General features: G+C 39.5%; 1 protein-coding gene across 6 annotated transcripts in view; it reads left to right on the top strand.

Moving 5' to 3' along the window:
- PALS2 (protein associated with LIN7 2, MAGUK p55 family member) overlaps window positions 1-17,234 on the top strand; it is a 135,056-nt gene that overhangs the window by 15,388 nt on the left and 102,434 nt on the right. Inside the window, exon 1 of one of the 6 annotated variants that reach the window (XM_070369439.1) lies at window positions 9,421-9,442. The exons of the other annotated variants lie outside the window; for them this stretch is intronic. The gene's annotated coding sequence lies outside the window, so the exon portion shown is untranslated. Of the gene's footprint in view, window positions 1-9,420; window positions 9,443-17,234 lie in introns of those variants that run through there. 6 annotated transcript variants of the gene reach the window in all.

The raw sequence follows: 17,234 nt of genomic DNA on the forward strand, positions 1-17,234 counted from the left end.
TGGTGTGCTGAACCACCCTATCTAAAGGGAAGGATTGACGTTGACTGATAAACAGGACAGCTCTCCCTCTCGTTACTTATTTATATAAACTTATTTTTAATTTTTGAGAATTCTAATCTTAATGATAAGCAATTAAAATAACACAGAAGGATGAATGTACAATGAAAGTTTAAAATTTTTCTGTTCCCAATCTTACTTCATGGAGTTATTCATTGATAACAGTTTCGAACTGAGTCATATCAGTAAAGTGTTTCTCAACAATTGGTGTTTGGCGTTTTTGGCAGCACTGTACTTTGTCATGTGGGATTGTGCTGAACACCGCTTAGTGTTCAGTGCCCCAGTTCTCTGCCATAGCCACTGGAGTATGAAAGATGCCTTCACACGTTTCCAAATGCTCTTGGGGAGGGAATGGTACTGGTCCTGGGTGAGAGTATTGTAAAGTTTAAAATTACACTGTGTATCTTTGAAAATATGTCTATTTTTTCAACTTTATTGACTCTACTATGAAAGAAGAATATTTGAGCACACATGCATTTCTCATGGGAGGCCCAGAAAAAAATTCACTTGGGAAGAACTGTGCTTACTTATAATGGCTTAGATTACTATGGTTTTTCAGTCTTCCCTGCTTTCCTTTATGACAGCATTACTCTTGTGTTCTCAGTTACCTGTCTTTTTTTCTTTTCTCTTCTTGAGTGTTTGTGTGTGTGTGTGTGTGTGTGTATGATTTTTCAAATGGCCAGCTCATGCTTGGTTGGGTTTTATTCAGGGGATTCTGTGCAGTCTGATTAGGGGGCACATTCCTCCAGGGAAGATTTGCTAAGGATTTTCTTGGGCACCTCTGTAATTTTTCTGCTTGGAGTTTTCTGAATTAAGTAGGTATAGGGGAACTCTGAATCCTGGAGAGTAGGCTGTGGTTACAAATTCTCAGGTTGTATTGCCCCCTAATATGGTGTTCAGGCTGTAAAAGGCTCATATCCTCATTGTCTTCCTTAGCCAACAGGTGTATCTTCAGCCAGGTGGGGTTAGTCTTGTATGGTTCCTGCTCTATGTGGAGGGGTCTAAGTTGGCAGTTCATTTTGAACAAACCAAGGCCTAACCTGCTGCTTCTGAACTAGGTGCTGACTCTGCGAACCCTTTGTGCAGCCATGACTCAAGCACGTGCTTACCAGTTTGTTTTTATCCTCTTCACATGGGCCCATGGGGAGTTTCTTGAGCACTAGCTGTTGTACTTGAGAGGATGTTTTGGATATTTTGGTTAGTATTTCTGTTCTATTTGTGAGAGAATGATTTCCAGATTTTTAAGTCCATCTTTTTGTTGGACATGCAAGCATCTTCCCCTACTTTCTGACTTCTAGTATTTCCTAAAATTTCTGGTATTTAATCTCTCATTTCTCTTTCATCCACCTCCAGTAATATTTCTATTCTTTTTAAAAAGCATGTATTCTGTCATTTCAGTGAGTCCTCAGGAGGGAGACAGTGTAGACGTCTGTGCTCAGCCTTCCTTTGTTTCTGGAAGCTTGTCTCCTATTTTTTAGGTCCAAGTCCATCAGTGCTAACTGACCTGATGAAAACTAAATCTCTATAAATGCCTGTTCATTTAACTACATTTTTCTTTTTTCTTTTTTAAATTTGAACTTAAAAAGCATGATATTTAGCTATAAAAGAGGTGAAAGGACAGGGATGAAGGACAAGGTTCAGGGCATTAACTGTGCAGTTGAGCAGGGCCTCCCTGGGGTGGGAAGCAGCATGGGGATCTTACCATGAAGTCTAAATATATAAGGGAAAATTACAACAATGAGAAACCACAATTTTTTAAATTATGTGCAATAAATGTTAACTGCAGTACATTTGGCATAATAATAAGAGTTAGAGTTCAAAGATAAATAAGATGCTATTTCTGCCCTCAGAGAACCCACTAATTTGTGGTAAAGACAGACATGTAAATGAAAATACAGTCACTTCTCATTATTCATTCTTTGTGGTAGTTTTGTTCTGTAAGTCTCTTTGAACACTGAATTGGGGAATACTGAGCCATTGTCTCTAGGCTAGAAGGGGGTTAGGTTCCTACAAGCCCCAGTCACATTTTCATTAACTGGTCAGTACATAACCTTGCTTTCTGTGTGTTGCTGTTTAAAGACATCTTGATGCATATGTATCTATATATATCTATTAATATATGTGTGTGTATATACTTGATTCATTAACATTGAACGGCCAACAGCACTATAATTTCATGCCTAAAGGAAGCTCTTCAGACACTTGTATTTTCTCTGCAAGGCACATCACCTACTTCTTTGTGGTTAGGAACACTGGACAGCACTTATGCACTATGCTTGGGGGACATTTCAGACAGCAAAATAACCAAGCACAAAAATGTGAAAAACATGACACTCAATAAACCATAAAAAGGATACCTATTTTTTGTGTGAGAGTAAAACAAGAAAGCAGAGTGTTGCCTCATTAAACCTAAGCTGGGGATGCACACACTTAGGCATGTCGTTTTTGCTGCTTAGTGTCTTCATATGACAACAAAAGCACCGTGCATTTTGACTTTGGCGTTAAAGGTAAATTTTATCAAGTGGGCAAATTCACAAATTCAGACTCCATGAATAATGAGGACCAAATGTACTATGGTATAAGTGCTGTATGTTCTGCCCTAGGAACTGCTAGGATGGGTCAGGAAAGGCTTCACCATTAAGGTAAAGTTACAGCAGTATGAAGCAACAGGCTTATGGATAGCAAATGGCCCGGTGTGGCTGGAATTAAAAGGACCTCTTAAGGAGGACCTCCTTTACCTTTGAACAGGTAAAGGAGTTGGGGGGATATGAGGTCCTTATGCCATGTTAAGTAATTTGAATTTTATAGGTGATGAGGAGCCAGTGAATGATTTTAACCAGGGAGAAACATGGTCATATTGTATTTTGGAAAGTTCACTCTGATGGTGTATCAGGAATAGGTGAAGTCGGAAAAATAAATAGATTTTAGAAGTTAAGCTGAGAGTATGAACTAAGTAAGTGACAGTGGAGATAAAGAAAAAGGGATGTGTTTGTAAGATATGTAAGATAATAGATTGAAAAGCCTTGGTGGTAGATTCAATTCAGTTCAGTCTTTCAGTCATGTCACACTCTCTGTGACCCCATGGACCAGAGCACGGCAAGCTTCCCTGTCCGTCACCAACTCTTGGAGTTTGCTCAAACTCGTGTCCATTGAGTCGGTGATACCATCTTACTATCTCGTCTTCTATTTCCCTTTCTCCTCCTGCCTTCGGTCTTTCCCAGCTTCAGGGTCTTTTCTAGAGTCAATTCTTTGCATCAGGTGGCCAAAGTATTGGAGCTTCATCTTCAGCATCAGTCCTCCCAATGAATATTCAGGACTGATTCCCTTTAGGATTGACTGGTTTGATCTCCTTGCAGTCCAAGGAACTCTCAAGAGTCTTCTCCAACACCATAGTTCAAAAGCATCAGTTCTTCAGAGGTACTGGGAATAAAGGAAGTTGAACATGTGTACCTCGGTGCCATTAACTGAAATAGGGAATACTGGAGGGTGACCAGATTTAGGATGTAATTTGAGTTTTGGGCATGTTGAGTATTATCATCATTTAGATGTGGGAACCCTTTGGATGGTTTTGGCAGAAAAGTAACAATCTGTACATGTTTTAAATGATTGCTCTAGCCAATCTAGAGAATATTGTTGAGAACTGGAGTGAAAGTTGGGGATCAACTGAATGACTACTGAAATAAATGAGCAACAGATGGTGGTGGCTTGGAGTAAAGTGACAGCAGTGGAGGGGTACAAAGTTGGGTTTTGAGTCATTACCTCTATCATGGCTGAATTTAAAAACCACTTTATCATTGGATCTGCTTTGAATTCCCCATATATGTGTGTGTGTGCTCTAAGCCACTTCAGTTGTGTCCAACTCTGTGTGACGCTATGGACTGTAGCCTGCCAAGGCTCCTCTGTCTATGGGATTCTCCTGGCAAGAATACCAGAGTAGGTTGCTATGCCCTCCTCCAGGGTATCTGTCTGACCCAGGGATTGAACCCACGTCTCTTATGTCTCCTGCATTGGCAGGTGGATTCTTTACCACTGGTGCCACCTGTAACTGCATATATAATATGTGTTATCCTGAAAAAACTATCAGTGAAATTTATTCTGGAAATCTAGTTTGGGGTATACTAAAAAAGATTCACATTTTCATATTTAATACAATCAGGCACTGATCCTGTAGTTGTATTTCATGTTTATTAGTGCTTATTGTATAAAAAACACTTCTGGACAGTTCCACTGGTTCAGTTATAATTCTGCGTATTTTCTTATAATACAGCAATGGAGCTTTAAGCTGCTTTACTAATTAGTGACTAGGTCAAAAAATTTATTAGAAGCTGGGCTACTGCATTGTGAGAGCAAATTAGGAATGGCGCTCACTATTTGAGCTATTAAAAAAAAAAAAAAAAAACTCTGTGGATCTAGTTTTTCTATGGATGAGCTCACTACTTTAACTAGGATACTTCCTGGACACAGCATGAAGCTGGGTCCAGGGTAAGAAAAAAGGAGATTAGTCAACCAGTTAAGAGACTTTTAATATAGTCTAGACAAGAGAAGAGGTAGAAACTGTAAATCAAAGATCAGAGATCAGAAACTGTGATGGGGGTGAATATTTTAGACTTTGTGTAGTAGAATGAGAAGGATTTGGAGGAGAATTTGATGTCAGGGTTAGGGAGAATTAAAAAAAAATCAAGATTCTGAGATTTTAAGCTTTGGAGAATGGTTGGATGGTGATATCATAATAACAAGAGCTAGAATCTCTAGCATGAGTGAATAGTTTTGAAAATGGTAAATTAAAGGCACCATCTTTGGAGTTCCCAGGGGAAGTACATTAGAAGACAGTTGGAGAACAGTGAGTGCTGTAACCAAGATTTGAAAATTCTGTTCACATAGAAATTGGTTGAAGTCCTAAGAGTGAGTAATATCACTCATAAAGCAATTAAAATCTAAGAAAGACCAACAGGAGTGACCGTCTGCCCTCAGGCAGAATGTGGACAGAATATGTGATTGATTTTTCAGTTCAGTTCAGTCGTTCAGTCATGTCCGACTCTTTGCGACCCCATGAATCACAGCACGCCAGGCCTCCCTGTCCATCACCAACTCGCAGAGTCCACTCAAACTCATGTCCATCAAGTTGGTGATGCCATCCAGCCATCTCATCCTCTGTCGTCCCCTTCTCCTCTTGCCCCCAATCCCTCCCAGCATCAGAGTCTTTTCCAGTGAGTCAACCCTTCGCATGAGGTGGCCAAAGAACTGGAGTTTCAGCTTCAGCATCAGTCCCTCCAATGAACACCCAGGACTGATCTCCTTTAGGATGGACTGGTGGGATCTCCTTGCAGTCCAAGGGACTCTCAAGAGTCTTCTCCAACACCACAGTTCAAAAGCATCAATTATTTGGAGCTCAGCCTTCTTCACAGTCCAACTCTCACATCCATACATGACCACTGGAAAAACCATAGCCTTGACTAGACGCACCTTTGTTGGCAAAGTGCTCTGCTTTTGAATATGCTATCTAGGTTGGTCATAACTTTCCTTCCAAGGAGTAAGCGTCTTTTAATTTCATGGCTGCAGTCACCATCTGCAGTGATTTTGGAGCCCAGAAAAATAAAGTCTGACACTGTTTCCCCATCTATCTGCCATGAAGTGATGGGACCGGATGCCATGATCTTCGTTTTCTAAATGTTGAGCTTTAAGCCAGCTTTTCCACTCTCCTCTTTCACTTTCATCAAGAGGCTTTTTAGTTCCTCTTCCCTTTCTGCCATAAGGATGGTGTCATCTGCATATCAGAGGTTATTGATATTTCTCCTGGCAATCTTGATTCCAGCTTGTGCTTCTTCCAGTCCAGTGTTTCTCGTGATGTACTCTGCAGAGAAGTTAAATAAGCAGGATGACAATATACAGCCTTGACGTACTCCTTTTCCTATTTGGAACCAGTCTGTTGTTCCATGTCCAGTTCTAACTGCTGCTTCCTGACCTGCATATAGGTTTCTCAAGAGGCAGGTCAGGTGGTCTGGTATTCCTATCTCTTTCAGAATTTTCCACAGTTAATTGTGGAAATTATGTGGAAATTGTGGAAACCACGCAGACAAATGCTTTGGCATAGTCAATAAAGCAGAACTAGATGTTTTTCTGGAACTCTCTTGCTTTTTTGATGCTCTAGCAGATGTTGGCAATTTGATCTCTGGTTCCTCTACCTTTTCTAAAACCAGCTTGAACATCAGGAAGTTCACGGTTCACGTACTGCTGAAGCCTGGCTTGCAGTATTTTGAGCATTATTTTACTAGTGTGTGAGATGAGTGCAATTGTGCGGTAGTTTGAACATTCTTTGGCATTGCCTTTCTTTGGGATTGGAATGAAAACTGACCTTTTCCAGTCCTGTGGCCACTGCTCAGTTTTCCAAATTTGCTGGCATATTGAGTGCAGCACTTTCCAGCATTATCTTTCAGAATTTGAAATAGCTCAACTGGAGTTCCATCACCTCCACTAGCTTTGTTCGTAGTGATGCTTTCTAAGGCCCACTTGACTTCACATTCCAGGATGTCTGGCTCTAGGTGAGTGATCACACCATCGTGATTATCTGGGTCATAAAGCTCCTTTTTGTACAGTTCTTCTGTGTATTCTTGCCACCTCTTCTTAGTATCTTTTGCTTTTGATAGGTCCATACCATTTCTGTCCTTCATCAAGCCCATCTTTCCATGAAATGTTCCCTTGGTATCTCTAATTTTCATTAAGAGATCTCTAGTCTTTCCCATTCTATTGTTTTTCTCTATTTCTTTGCATTGATTGCTGAGGAAGGCTTTCTTATCTCTTCTTGCTATTCTTTGAACTCTGCATTCAGATGCTTATATCTTTCCTTTTCTCCTTTGCTTTTCATTTCTCTTCTTTTTACAGCCATTTGTAAGGCCTCCTCAGACAGCCATTTTGCTTTTTTGCATTTCTTTTCCATGGGTATGGTCTTGATCCCTATCTCCTGTATAATGTCATGAACCTCCATCCATAGTTCATCAGGCACTCTATCTATCAGATCTAGTCCCTTAAATCTGTTTCTCACTTCCACTGTATAATCATAAGGGATTTGATTTAGGTCATACCGGAATGGTCTAGTGGTTTTACCACTTTCTTCAATTTAAGTCTGAATTTGGCAATAAGGAGTTCATGATCTGAGCCAGAGTCAGCTCCTGGTCTTGTTTTTGCTGAATGTATAGAGCTTCTCCATCTTTGGCTGCAAAGAATATAATCAATCTGATTGCGGTGTCTACCATCTGGTGATGTCCATGTGTAGAGTCTTCTCTTGTGTTGTTGGAAGAGGGTGTTTGCTATGACCAGTGTGTTCTCTTGGCAAAACTCTATTAGCCTTTGTCCTGTTTCATTCCGTACTCCAAGGCCAAATTTGCCTGTTACCCCAGGTGTTTCTTGATTTCCTACTTTTACATTCCAGTCCCCTATAACGTAAAGGATATCTTTTGTGGGTGTTAGTTCTAAAAGGTCTTGTAAGTCTTCAGCCTCTTCAGCGTTACTGGTTGGGGCATAGGCTTGGATTACTGTGATATTGAATGGTTTGCCATGGAAACGAACAGAGATCATTCTGTCGTTTTTGAGATTGCATCCAAGTACTGCATTTTGGACTCTCTCGTTGACCATGATGTCTACTCAATTTCTTCTGAGGGATTCCTGCCCACAGTAGTAGATATAATGGTCATCTGAGTTAAATTCACCCATTCCAGTCTGTTTTAGTTCGCTAATTCCTAGAATGTCGATGTTCACTCTTGCCATCTCCTGTTGGACCACTTCCAATTTGCCTTGATTTGTGGACCTGACGTTCCAGGTTCCTATGCAATATTGCTCTTTACAGCATCAGACCTTGCTTCTATCACCAGTCACATCCACAACTGGGTATTGTTTTTGCTTTGACTCCATCCCTTCATTCTTTCTGAAGTTATTTTTCCACTGATCTCCAGTAGCATATTGGGCACCTACTGACCCGGGGAGTTCCCCTTTCAGTATCCTATCATTTTGCCTTTTCATACTGTTCATGGGGTTCTCAAGGCAAGAATACTGAAGTGGTTTGCCATTCCCTTCTCCAGTGTACCACATTCTGTCAGACCTCCCCACCATGACCCACCCATCTTGGGTGGCCCCACGGGCATGGCTTAGTTTCATTGAGTTAGACAAGGCTGTGGTCCATGTGATCAGATTGGCTAGTTTTCTGTGATTATGGTTTCAGTGTGTCTGCCCTCTGATGCCCTCTCTCAGCACCTACCATCTTACTTGGGTTTCTCTTACCTCGGACATGAGGTATCTCTTCACGGCTCTTCCAGCAAAGCACAGCCGCTGCTCCTTACGTTGGATGAGGTGTATCTCCTCACCACCGCCCCTCCTGACCTTGAATATGGAGTAGCTCCTCTTGGCCTTCCTGTGCCCGCACAGCCACTGCTCCTTAGACGTGAGTTTGCTCCTCTCGGCCGCCTCCCCTGATTTTTCAGTTAGCTTGTTGCTAAACATGGGAAGTTTGAGGAAAGTGATGGCTAGGGAAGCCAGATAGCAGTGGTGAGAATGGGAAGGTGGAGAATTGAAGAAGAGATGTCCAGGGTGACTACTTTTTAGAGAAGCTTGGTGTGGTGGGAAAAAGGAGAGATAGGAAGATGTGACTTAAAAGGGAAATGGGTTCAAATTTAAAATATTGTCACTGAAAGATAAGGAAGATGTTAATATTTATAAATGTGGAGATGACAAATGAAGAAAATATACTGAAGTAACTGGAGAGGGATAGCCCGTGGGTCATGGTCCTCCAGTGGGTGGGAGGGACTGATTCATCACACAGCCAGCAGCTTCATATAGGATGAAGGGCATATTTTCTTGTGAGATTTGAGAAAAAGAGGTTAGAAATGGTGCTACTGTAGTTGATTCTACAAGTGGAGGGTAATTTCAGTAAATCATAAATGATAACCTCTTTTCCCTTCTGACAAAGTCATTTGCTGACTTGGGTAGTAAATACTTGAAATAGAGAATGTGAGAGAACCAAGGGACAAGTAATAGAGGCATGCAGCAGTACTTGGGACTTTGCTGATTTGGAGAGAAATAGTGAAGTTTAGGACTTCCCTGTTGGCTTAGACAGGTAAAGTGTCTGCCTACAATGTGGGAGACCTGGGTTTGATCCCTGGGTTGGGAAGATCCCCTGGAGAAGGAAATGGCAACCCACTCCAGTACTCTTGCCTGGAAAATCCCATGAACAGAGGAACCTGGTAGACTACAGTCCATGGGGTCGCAAAGAGCGACTTCACTTTCACTTTCATTTTCTTTCAGGGAAGTTTGAGCATCTGCAAAACCTGGGATAAGAATAGGAATGAGGGCACTGAATGGAAGGAAAGCGCCATGGAGATCGGAGGTGAAGGGGGAGGTAAAGACAAATTTGATTCACAGATAATTTTGTCTAGGGCTACCTGTATGGAAATGAGTGTAGGTGAGTTGTAACCAGGCTCCTGGGTAAATCTTTTCACTAAGTCTAAATGTAAACTACACCATTAATGCAATTTTATCAAACCAAGCATATGAAGGAAATCCTATTACAGCAGAAAACTGTCATTATAGAAGAGGACTTGTAAAAACTTTCTGCAGTATTTGAAACAGTATTTTTATCTAACCTTTTGAAATTTTATGAGAGACACAAATTACCATATTTCTGGTTCATTTTATTACCAGTATTCTCAAAACATGGTATCCAGCTCTTTAATGGCTAGAATTGAAGGGCTGGCAAGGATATCCAGTTGTGTCTAGTGTTTATGCTTCCTATGCGGAAAATTGCAATGAGAAAAAGTCTAAAATAGTACTGGCATTCAGTTGTCATTTTATCTATTTAGAGTATTCTTTCACCACTTTGAACATATTGCATGTTCCTCAAGTTTCTTACAACCAGAAATTCTTCCAAATAAGAAATGTGAGGTTAAAGCCTAAAATAATCTTTGCATTTTGGCTGAAATATGGCTGCTGTCACTGAGGTAGAACTTCTTTGGCCTTTCTGAATTTCTAAAACTTTAAAAATTAGCAAGCTATTCTATGCAGAGTTTCCATCTGGACGTATAGAATGAAGTTTTCTAATTTTATAGACTATATTTGATGTTGCTTCCCATAACTCCCTATGTGGGGAAATTGTGCTCTCCATCTTCTTAACTGAGCATTCCTGCCCAGAAGAGCTGGTTGAGTGACATACGTTTGAGAAGGGACTGTTTCCTTATTCTTTTTCATCATCAGTAATATATTTTTGTGGTTATTTTTAATGCAATGCATTGTACTTACTTTTAAGTAATGTTTTGCTCAGTGCTTTAAAAGCTGATAAAAGTAAGAGTGAGCAACAGCCTGAGTGTTGAGAGAGAGATAAGAATAAAATACTCCAAATTGATAGCTAATTCTAGTAAGCTTATAAAAATATTTTTACATAGACTGATGTCATTTTAGTATAACAGTACTATCATCTGAATCGTATTTGATTACAAATCAGTGATATTTGAGCCCCAGTTCCGAGTTGTAGTGGAATTAGTGGTGTGTAAGTAAAGAAAAATGATTTGGGTTGAAATTAGATAAACATAGCAGTAAATAGAAGAAGCAGTTTTTATTATGAGTTAAATAAGATTGATTTTAAAGTTTCCTTTTGTTAAACCTTTACACTTACGAATGCTGAGAAAATACACATCTTTTGGAAATTAGAAATGTTTTTGTAAGTTTTTAAATATTGATTTTAAATGTTATACTTTAATGGAATGTTCTACCAAAATATATTTCATGTCTTAGTGTTTCCAAAAGAATTTAATGAAGCATATCATCTGAAGACAACTTGGTCTTCCCAGTCTTTTTCACCTTCAAAGAAAGAGTACTGTTTGTTTTTAACTGCAAGAACAGTTGTAATTCTGATTTTTCTGCATTGAAACTGGTTACTGTTTACACAGAAGAGGTGTATTTTTGGGTAGGTTTTTATATTAAAATTGTTAATGCATGTATAGATGAAAGACTGTCTTGCTCTTTATCTTTTTCTTGCTCCCCAGAGGCTACTACTTTGAACTTTTTAGCTGTTTCTTTTGGCACTTAGCTCCATGTCATTATATGGTATGCTTATGTGGGTGATTTCTTAATTTTTTCAGTTTTAACCATTTTGAAAGATGAGAATTTAGCTCTTTTTCCTACTCTTACTCTCTATGCGTATACACTTCTGATCCTTCATTTCCCCCAACATAATTAACATTTTTATTAAATCAGTATTTATTAATTGATCCATTAATAAACTGTAAGGACCTTCTGACTTGTCCAGGATGGACTCCTTATTCTCCATACCTCATACACACCCATCACCATCTTGTTGAGAATTACCTTTGCCTTTCTCCTGGATCGTGTCCTCTAGTTGCTTTATCTCACATCTTCCCCTTTTCTATTTTGCCCCTTTGTTACATGCTCAGAGAGCAGCACATCTTTTTTAAAAAAAGAAAATTTCTAAGAAAAAGTGTTTGTGGTAGATTAGTTTTATGAAACCTTATAAGCAAGTCTGAAAATTATTTTTAACTGTCCTTGCACTTGACTGATAGTTTGGTAGGGTAAAATATTTTAGGGTGGAAATGTTTTTAAGTTCATCATTGCATTGTCAATCTCTTTAGATGTCATCATTGAAAAATTCAAAAGCACTTCTGATTCCTAATTCTTGAAATATCATTGTAGTTCCCCTCTGTCTCTAGCGTTCTGAAATTTCACAATGATGTGTCTTGGTATGCCTCTATTTTCATCTATTTCTCTGGGTACAATATACCCCATTTAGTCTAGGAATTTACTGCTTTGAGTTCTGGAAAATATTAATTGTTTCATTAATGTTTTTCCCCCCTTCTGTTTTGTCTAATCTTTTTATAACTCCGCTTGTTTAGATGCCCTCTGCTAGTCCTCTATTTTTTTTTTCTTCTATTTTTCTACCTTTTTGGTATTTCCCCTAATTTATCTTCCATGATTTCTATTGCATTTGTCATTTCTACTTTTGCATTTTTATTTTAGAAGCTCTTTTGTTTCCCCTAGGTGTTCATCTCCTATAGGAGTCTTGTTCTCGTTCCATGAATACAATATTTTCTCTTGAGAATTTTAATGATTTTCTTTTATCCTTAAATAGTTTTATTATTCCAAGTAGATTGTACCTGCTTGTTTATTCTAGTCCCTGACATTCATGTTACAGGCTTTCCTCAGTATCTGAGATCCTGAGGTTAATACTCATTTTTAATGAGTACGGAAATAAAACCATGGAGCTCTGTTTGCAGGTTGAGCTTCTCTGTAGCCATTCTGACTGGATTATTTAGGGATAATGCCTTATCTTTCCACTTAGGCTGGTCATGTTCTCTAGAGAAGACTCTTCACATCTTTCTGGAAACTAAAGCCCAGGCTAAAGTATTTTGATAGTCAAGAAGGAGAAGCAGGTGGAAGGGTTGTCTCTTCATTCAGTAATCCTGTTTTCCATATGATTTCATTGTCCATTGTCCAGTGGCACTTCTTACCTTAACTCCTTCTGGAAGATCTACCTCTAGTTTTCAGTTCTGCATAGATGAGGGTGAGGGGCAGCAAGTACCCTGCCAAGAGGGTAGGACTGAACTATTGATAAGTAGTATACATGAAAAACTAAAAAAATAAATACCAACTCTAAGAAAATAAAACTACCAGAATGGAGAAAGATATCTAAAATTTACTAATGAAGCATCTAATGAATACTGACCTAATATTTTCTGAGTCTTCCTATCTCAGTTCCCCTCACCTCAAATACTTTGGGTCATTCCTCAGCCTTTGAAAGATTTTGTTTTATAAAATGAAATGGTTTTCTGCTTTTCTTGTAGTTCATTTAGAGTTTGGCCTCTTGTGTCTGCTAAATCACTTAGCCCTTTATCCCTATGTTTTATAGCTTCCAAAGTCAACTTTTTTCTACATTCTCCACATCTTCATAAACTTAATGCCTTTAAAATAAAATTGCACATATACATCTTTATTAAATTTTAGTGAAATTCTAGGTGAGAGCAAAATTAGAAATATTTATATTTGTCCTCTTGAATATTTTTCTGTTTACTGTTCTTTCAACTTTGACACTTAATTTTGTCAAATCCAAATTTGCCAAAATGTTGGAGCCTGTCAGAAGAGTTTCTGCTTTGTAACCATGTTTATTTTTAATTACACTTTGGGTTAAAGGATCTGTGATGAAGAGCCTTCTTACATTTTCCCTTCTGAAAGAAGATTGCTTACTCTAAGAGCAACTACACTCATGCATGCTTTGCTTCAATTTGATTTTTTCTCTTCGTTGTTAACACAAGAAATGAGTCGGTTCCTTTGGCATACTAGTGCTATTTCAAACTCAATCTAGTCCCCAAGTGACTGTATTTTACTTTGGTATATGTCAGTTGTTGATTATACAAAATTTTGTCCCCAATCGGACCTGAAAGCTAGGTGATGTAAAGGAAAAATAATTCAGAGCATTAGTTAAGAATTTACTAAACATTTGTTCACTACTTAATATATACAAGGCTCTATACTGGGAACTGTTTCCCCATCTATTTGCCATGAAGGGGTGGGACCGGATGCCATGATCTTCGTTTTCTGAATGTTGAGCTTTAAGCCAACTTTTTCACTCTCCACTTTCACTTTCATCAAGAGGCTTTTTATTTCCTCTTCACTTTCTGCCATAAGGTTGGTGTCATCTGCATATCTGAGGTTATTGGTATTTCTCCCGGCAATCTTGATTCCAGTTTGTGTTTCTCCCAGTCCAGCGTTTCTCGTGATGTACTCTGCGTATAAGTTAAATAAACAGGGTGACAATATACAGCCTTGACGAACTCCTTTTCCTATTTGGAACCAGTCTGTTGTTCCATGTCCAGTTCTAACTGTTGCTTCCTGACCTGCATACAAATTTCTCAAGAGGCAGATCAGGTGGTCTGGTATTCCCATCTCTTTCAGAATTTTCCACAGTTTATTGTGATCCACACAGTCAAAGGTTTTGGCATAGTCAATAAAGCAGAAATAGATGTTTTTCTGGAACTCTCTTGCTTTTTCCATGATCCAGTGGATGTTTGCAATTTGATCTCTGGTTCCTCTGCCTTTTCTAAAACCAGCTTGAACACCAGGAAGTTCACGGTTCACATATTGCTGAAGCCTGGGTTGGAGAATTTTGAGCATTACTTTACTAGCGTGTGAGATGAGTGCAACTGTGTGGTAGTTTGAGCATTCTTTGGCATTGCCTTTCTTTGGGATTGGAATGGAAACTGACCTTTTCCAGTCTTGTGGCCACTGCTGAGTTTTCCAAATTTGCTGGCATATTGAGTGCAGCACTTTCACAGCATCATCTTTCAGGATTTGAAAGAGCTCAACTGGAATTCCATCACCTCCACTAGCTTTGTTCATAGTGATGTTTTTTCTAAGGCCCACTTGACTTCACATTCCAGGATGTCTGGCTCTAGGTCAGTGATCACACCATCATGATTATCTGGGTCGTGAAGATCATTCAGAAAACGAAGATCATGGCATCCGGTCCCACCACTTCAAGGGAAATAGATGGGGAAACAGTGGAAACAGTGTCAGACTTTATTTTTCTGGGATCCAAAATCACTACAGATGGTGACTGCAGCCATGAAATTAAAAGACGCTTACTCCTTGGAAGAAAAGTTATGACCAACCTAGATAGCATATTCAAAAGCAGAGACATTACTTTGCCAACAAAGGTCCAGCTAGTCAAGGCTATGGTTTTTCCTGTGGTCATGTATGGATGTGAGAGTTGGACTGTGAAGAAGGCTGAGCGCCAAAGAATTGATGCTTTTGAACTGTGGTGTTGGAGAAGACTCTTGAGAGTGCCTTGGACTGCAAGGAGATCCAACCAGTCCATTCTAAAGGAGATCAGCCCTGGGATTTCTTTGGCAGGAATGATGCTAAAGCTGAAACTCCAGTACTTTGGCCACCTCATGCAAAGAGTTGACTCATTGGAAAAGACTCTGATGCTGGGAAGGATTGGGGGCAGGAGGAGAAGGGGATGACACAGGATGAGATGGCTGGATGACATCACTGACTTGATGGACGTGAGTCTGAGTGAACTCCGGGAGCTGGTGATGGATAGGGAGGCCTGGCGTGCTGCGATTCATGGGGTCGCAAAGAGTCAGACACAACTGAGCAACTGATCTGATCTGATACTGGGAACTATAGTGGAAGAGAAAGCTTTTATACATGGAGAGGTTATAATTTAACAAGGAGAAACAGGGAATAAACATGAAATATTTAGTGAATGCCGGAAAACCATTCATTCAGCTTGTTTTTACCAGATGTTTGTATTTAAAAATCAATTAGAGAAATATGAAATTGTGAGTGTATGTATTCCCTTTAGATCTTGACTTTGTTTATTAGATGTTATATAATAATATTTTTTTGGAATTACATGGTGTATAGTGACAGAATTAAAATCTGTATCTGGTACCACTCTTCCTTCAGCATTTCTTGAATTCTTGATAATTGTTTTTCCACAAAAGATTACTTTAAACAAAGAATATGAAAAAAAAAGGTAATTAAAAAAAAAAAGGAATGATTTTATATTTAATACTTTGCTTTCAGATTTCAGTACATATGTTTGATTCCATGACTATTTACCTTTCACAGTTCAAGGGGAGAGAGAGAATAAAATAGAGTGGTGACAAGTATCTTAACCCACTGGTTATCTGTAGCATCCAAAATCCCTAGACCCTTCACACTGCAATAAACTGGAATTTCATTTCGGTCATCTATGTTTTTAAAGGTCAGTTTTCATTCCAATCCCAAAGAAAGGCAATGCCAAAGAATGCTCAAACTACCGCACAGTTGCACTCATCTCACACGCTAGTAAAGTAATGCTCAAAATTCTCCAAGCCAGGCTTCAGCAATATCTGAACCGTGAACTTTCTGATGTTCAAGCTGGTTTTAGAAAAGGCAGAGGAACCAGAGATCAAATTGCAAACATCCACTGGATCATGGAAAAAGCAAGAGAGTTCCAGAAAAACATCTATTTCTGCTTTATTGACTATGCCAAAGCCTTTGACTGTGTGGATCACAATAAACTGTGGAAAATTCTGAAAGAGATGGGAATACCAGACCACCTGATCTGCCTCTTGAGAAATTTGTATGCAGGTCAGGAAGCAACAGTTAGAACTGGACATGGAACAACAGACTGGTTCCAAATAGGAAAAGGAGTTCGTCAAGGCTGTATATTGTCACCCTGTTTATTTAACTTATACGCAGAGTACATCACGAGAAACGCTGGACTGGAAGAAACACAAGCTGGAATCAAGATTGCCGGGAGAAATACCAATAACCTCAGATATGCAGATGACACCACCCTTATGGCAGAAAGTGAAGAGGAACTCAAAAGCCTCTTGGTGAAAGTGAAAGTGGAGAGTGAAAAAGTTGGCTTAAAGCTCAACATTCAGAAAACGAAGATCATGGCATCCGGTCCCACCACTTCATGGGAAATAGATGGGGAAACAGTGGAAACAGTGTCAGACTTTATTTTTCTGGGCTCCAAAATCACTGCAGATGGTGACTGCAGCCATGAAATTAAAAGACGCTTACTCCTTGGAAGAAAAGTTATGACCAACCTAGATAGCATATTCAAAAGCAGAGACATTACTTTGCCAACAAAGGTCCAGCTAGTCAAGGCTATGGTTTTTCCCATGGTCACGTATGGATGTGAGAGTTGGACTGTGAAGAAGGCTGAGCGCCAAAGAATTGATGCTTTTGAACTGTGGTGTTGGAGAAGACTCTTGAGAGTCCCTTGGACTGCAAGGAGATCCAACCAGTCCATTCTAAAGGAGATCAGCCCTGGGATTTCTTTGGCAGGAATGATGCTAAAGCTGAAACTCCAGTACTTTGGCCACCTCATGCAAAGAGTTGACTCATTGAAAAAGACTCTGATGCTGGGAAGGATTGGGGGCAAGAGGAGAAGGGGATGACAGAGGATGAGATGGCTGGATGGCATCACTGACTCAATGGACGTGAGTCTGAGTGAACTCTGGGAGTTGGTGATGGACAGGGAGGCCTGGCGTGCTGCGATTCGTGGTGTCGCAAAGAGTCAGACACAACTGAGCAACTGATCTGATCTGATGTTTTTAAAGGCATTTACTTTAGTCACCTGCTGCTCCTGAGCATGTTAAGACTGGCAACTCATTTTCTTCCAT

This window comes from Bos mutus, chromosome 4, assembly GCF_027580195.1.
Source record: "Bos mutus isolate GX-2022 chromosome 4, NWIPB_WYAK_1.1, whole genome shotgun sequence".
NCBI classification, from domain to species: domain Eukaryota; kingdom Metazoa; phylum Chordata; class Mammalia; order Artiodactyla; family Bovidae; genus Bos; species Bos mutus.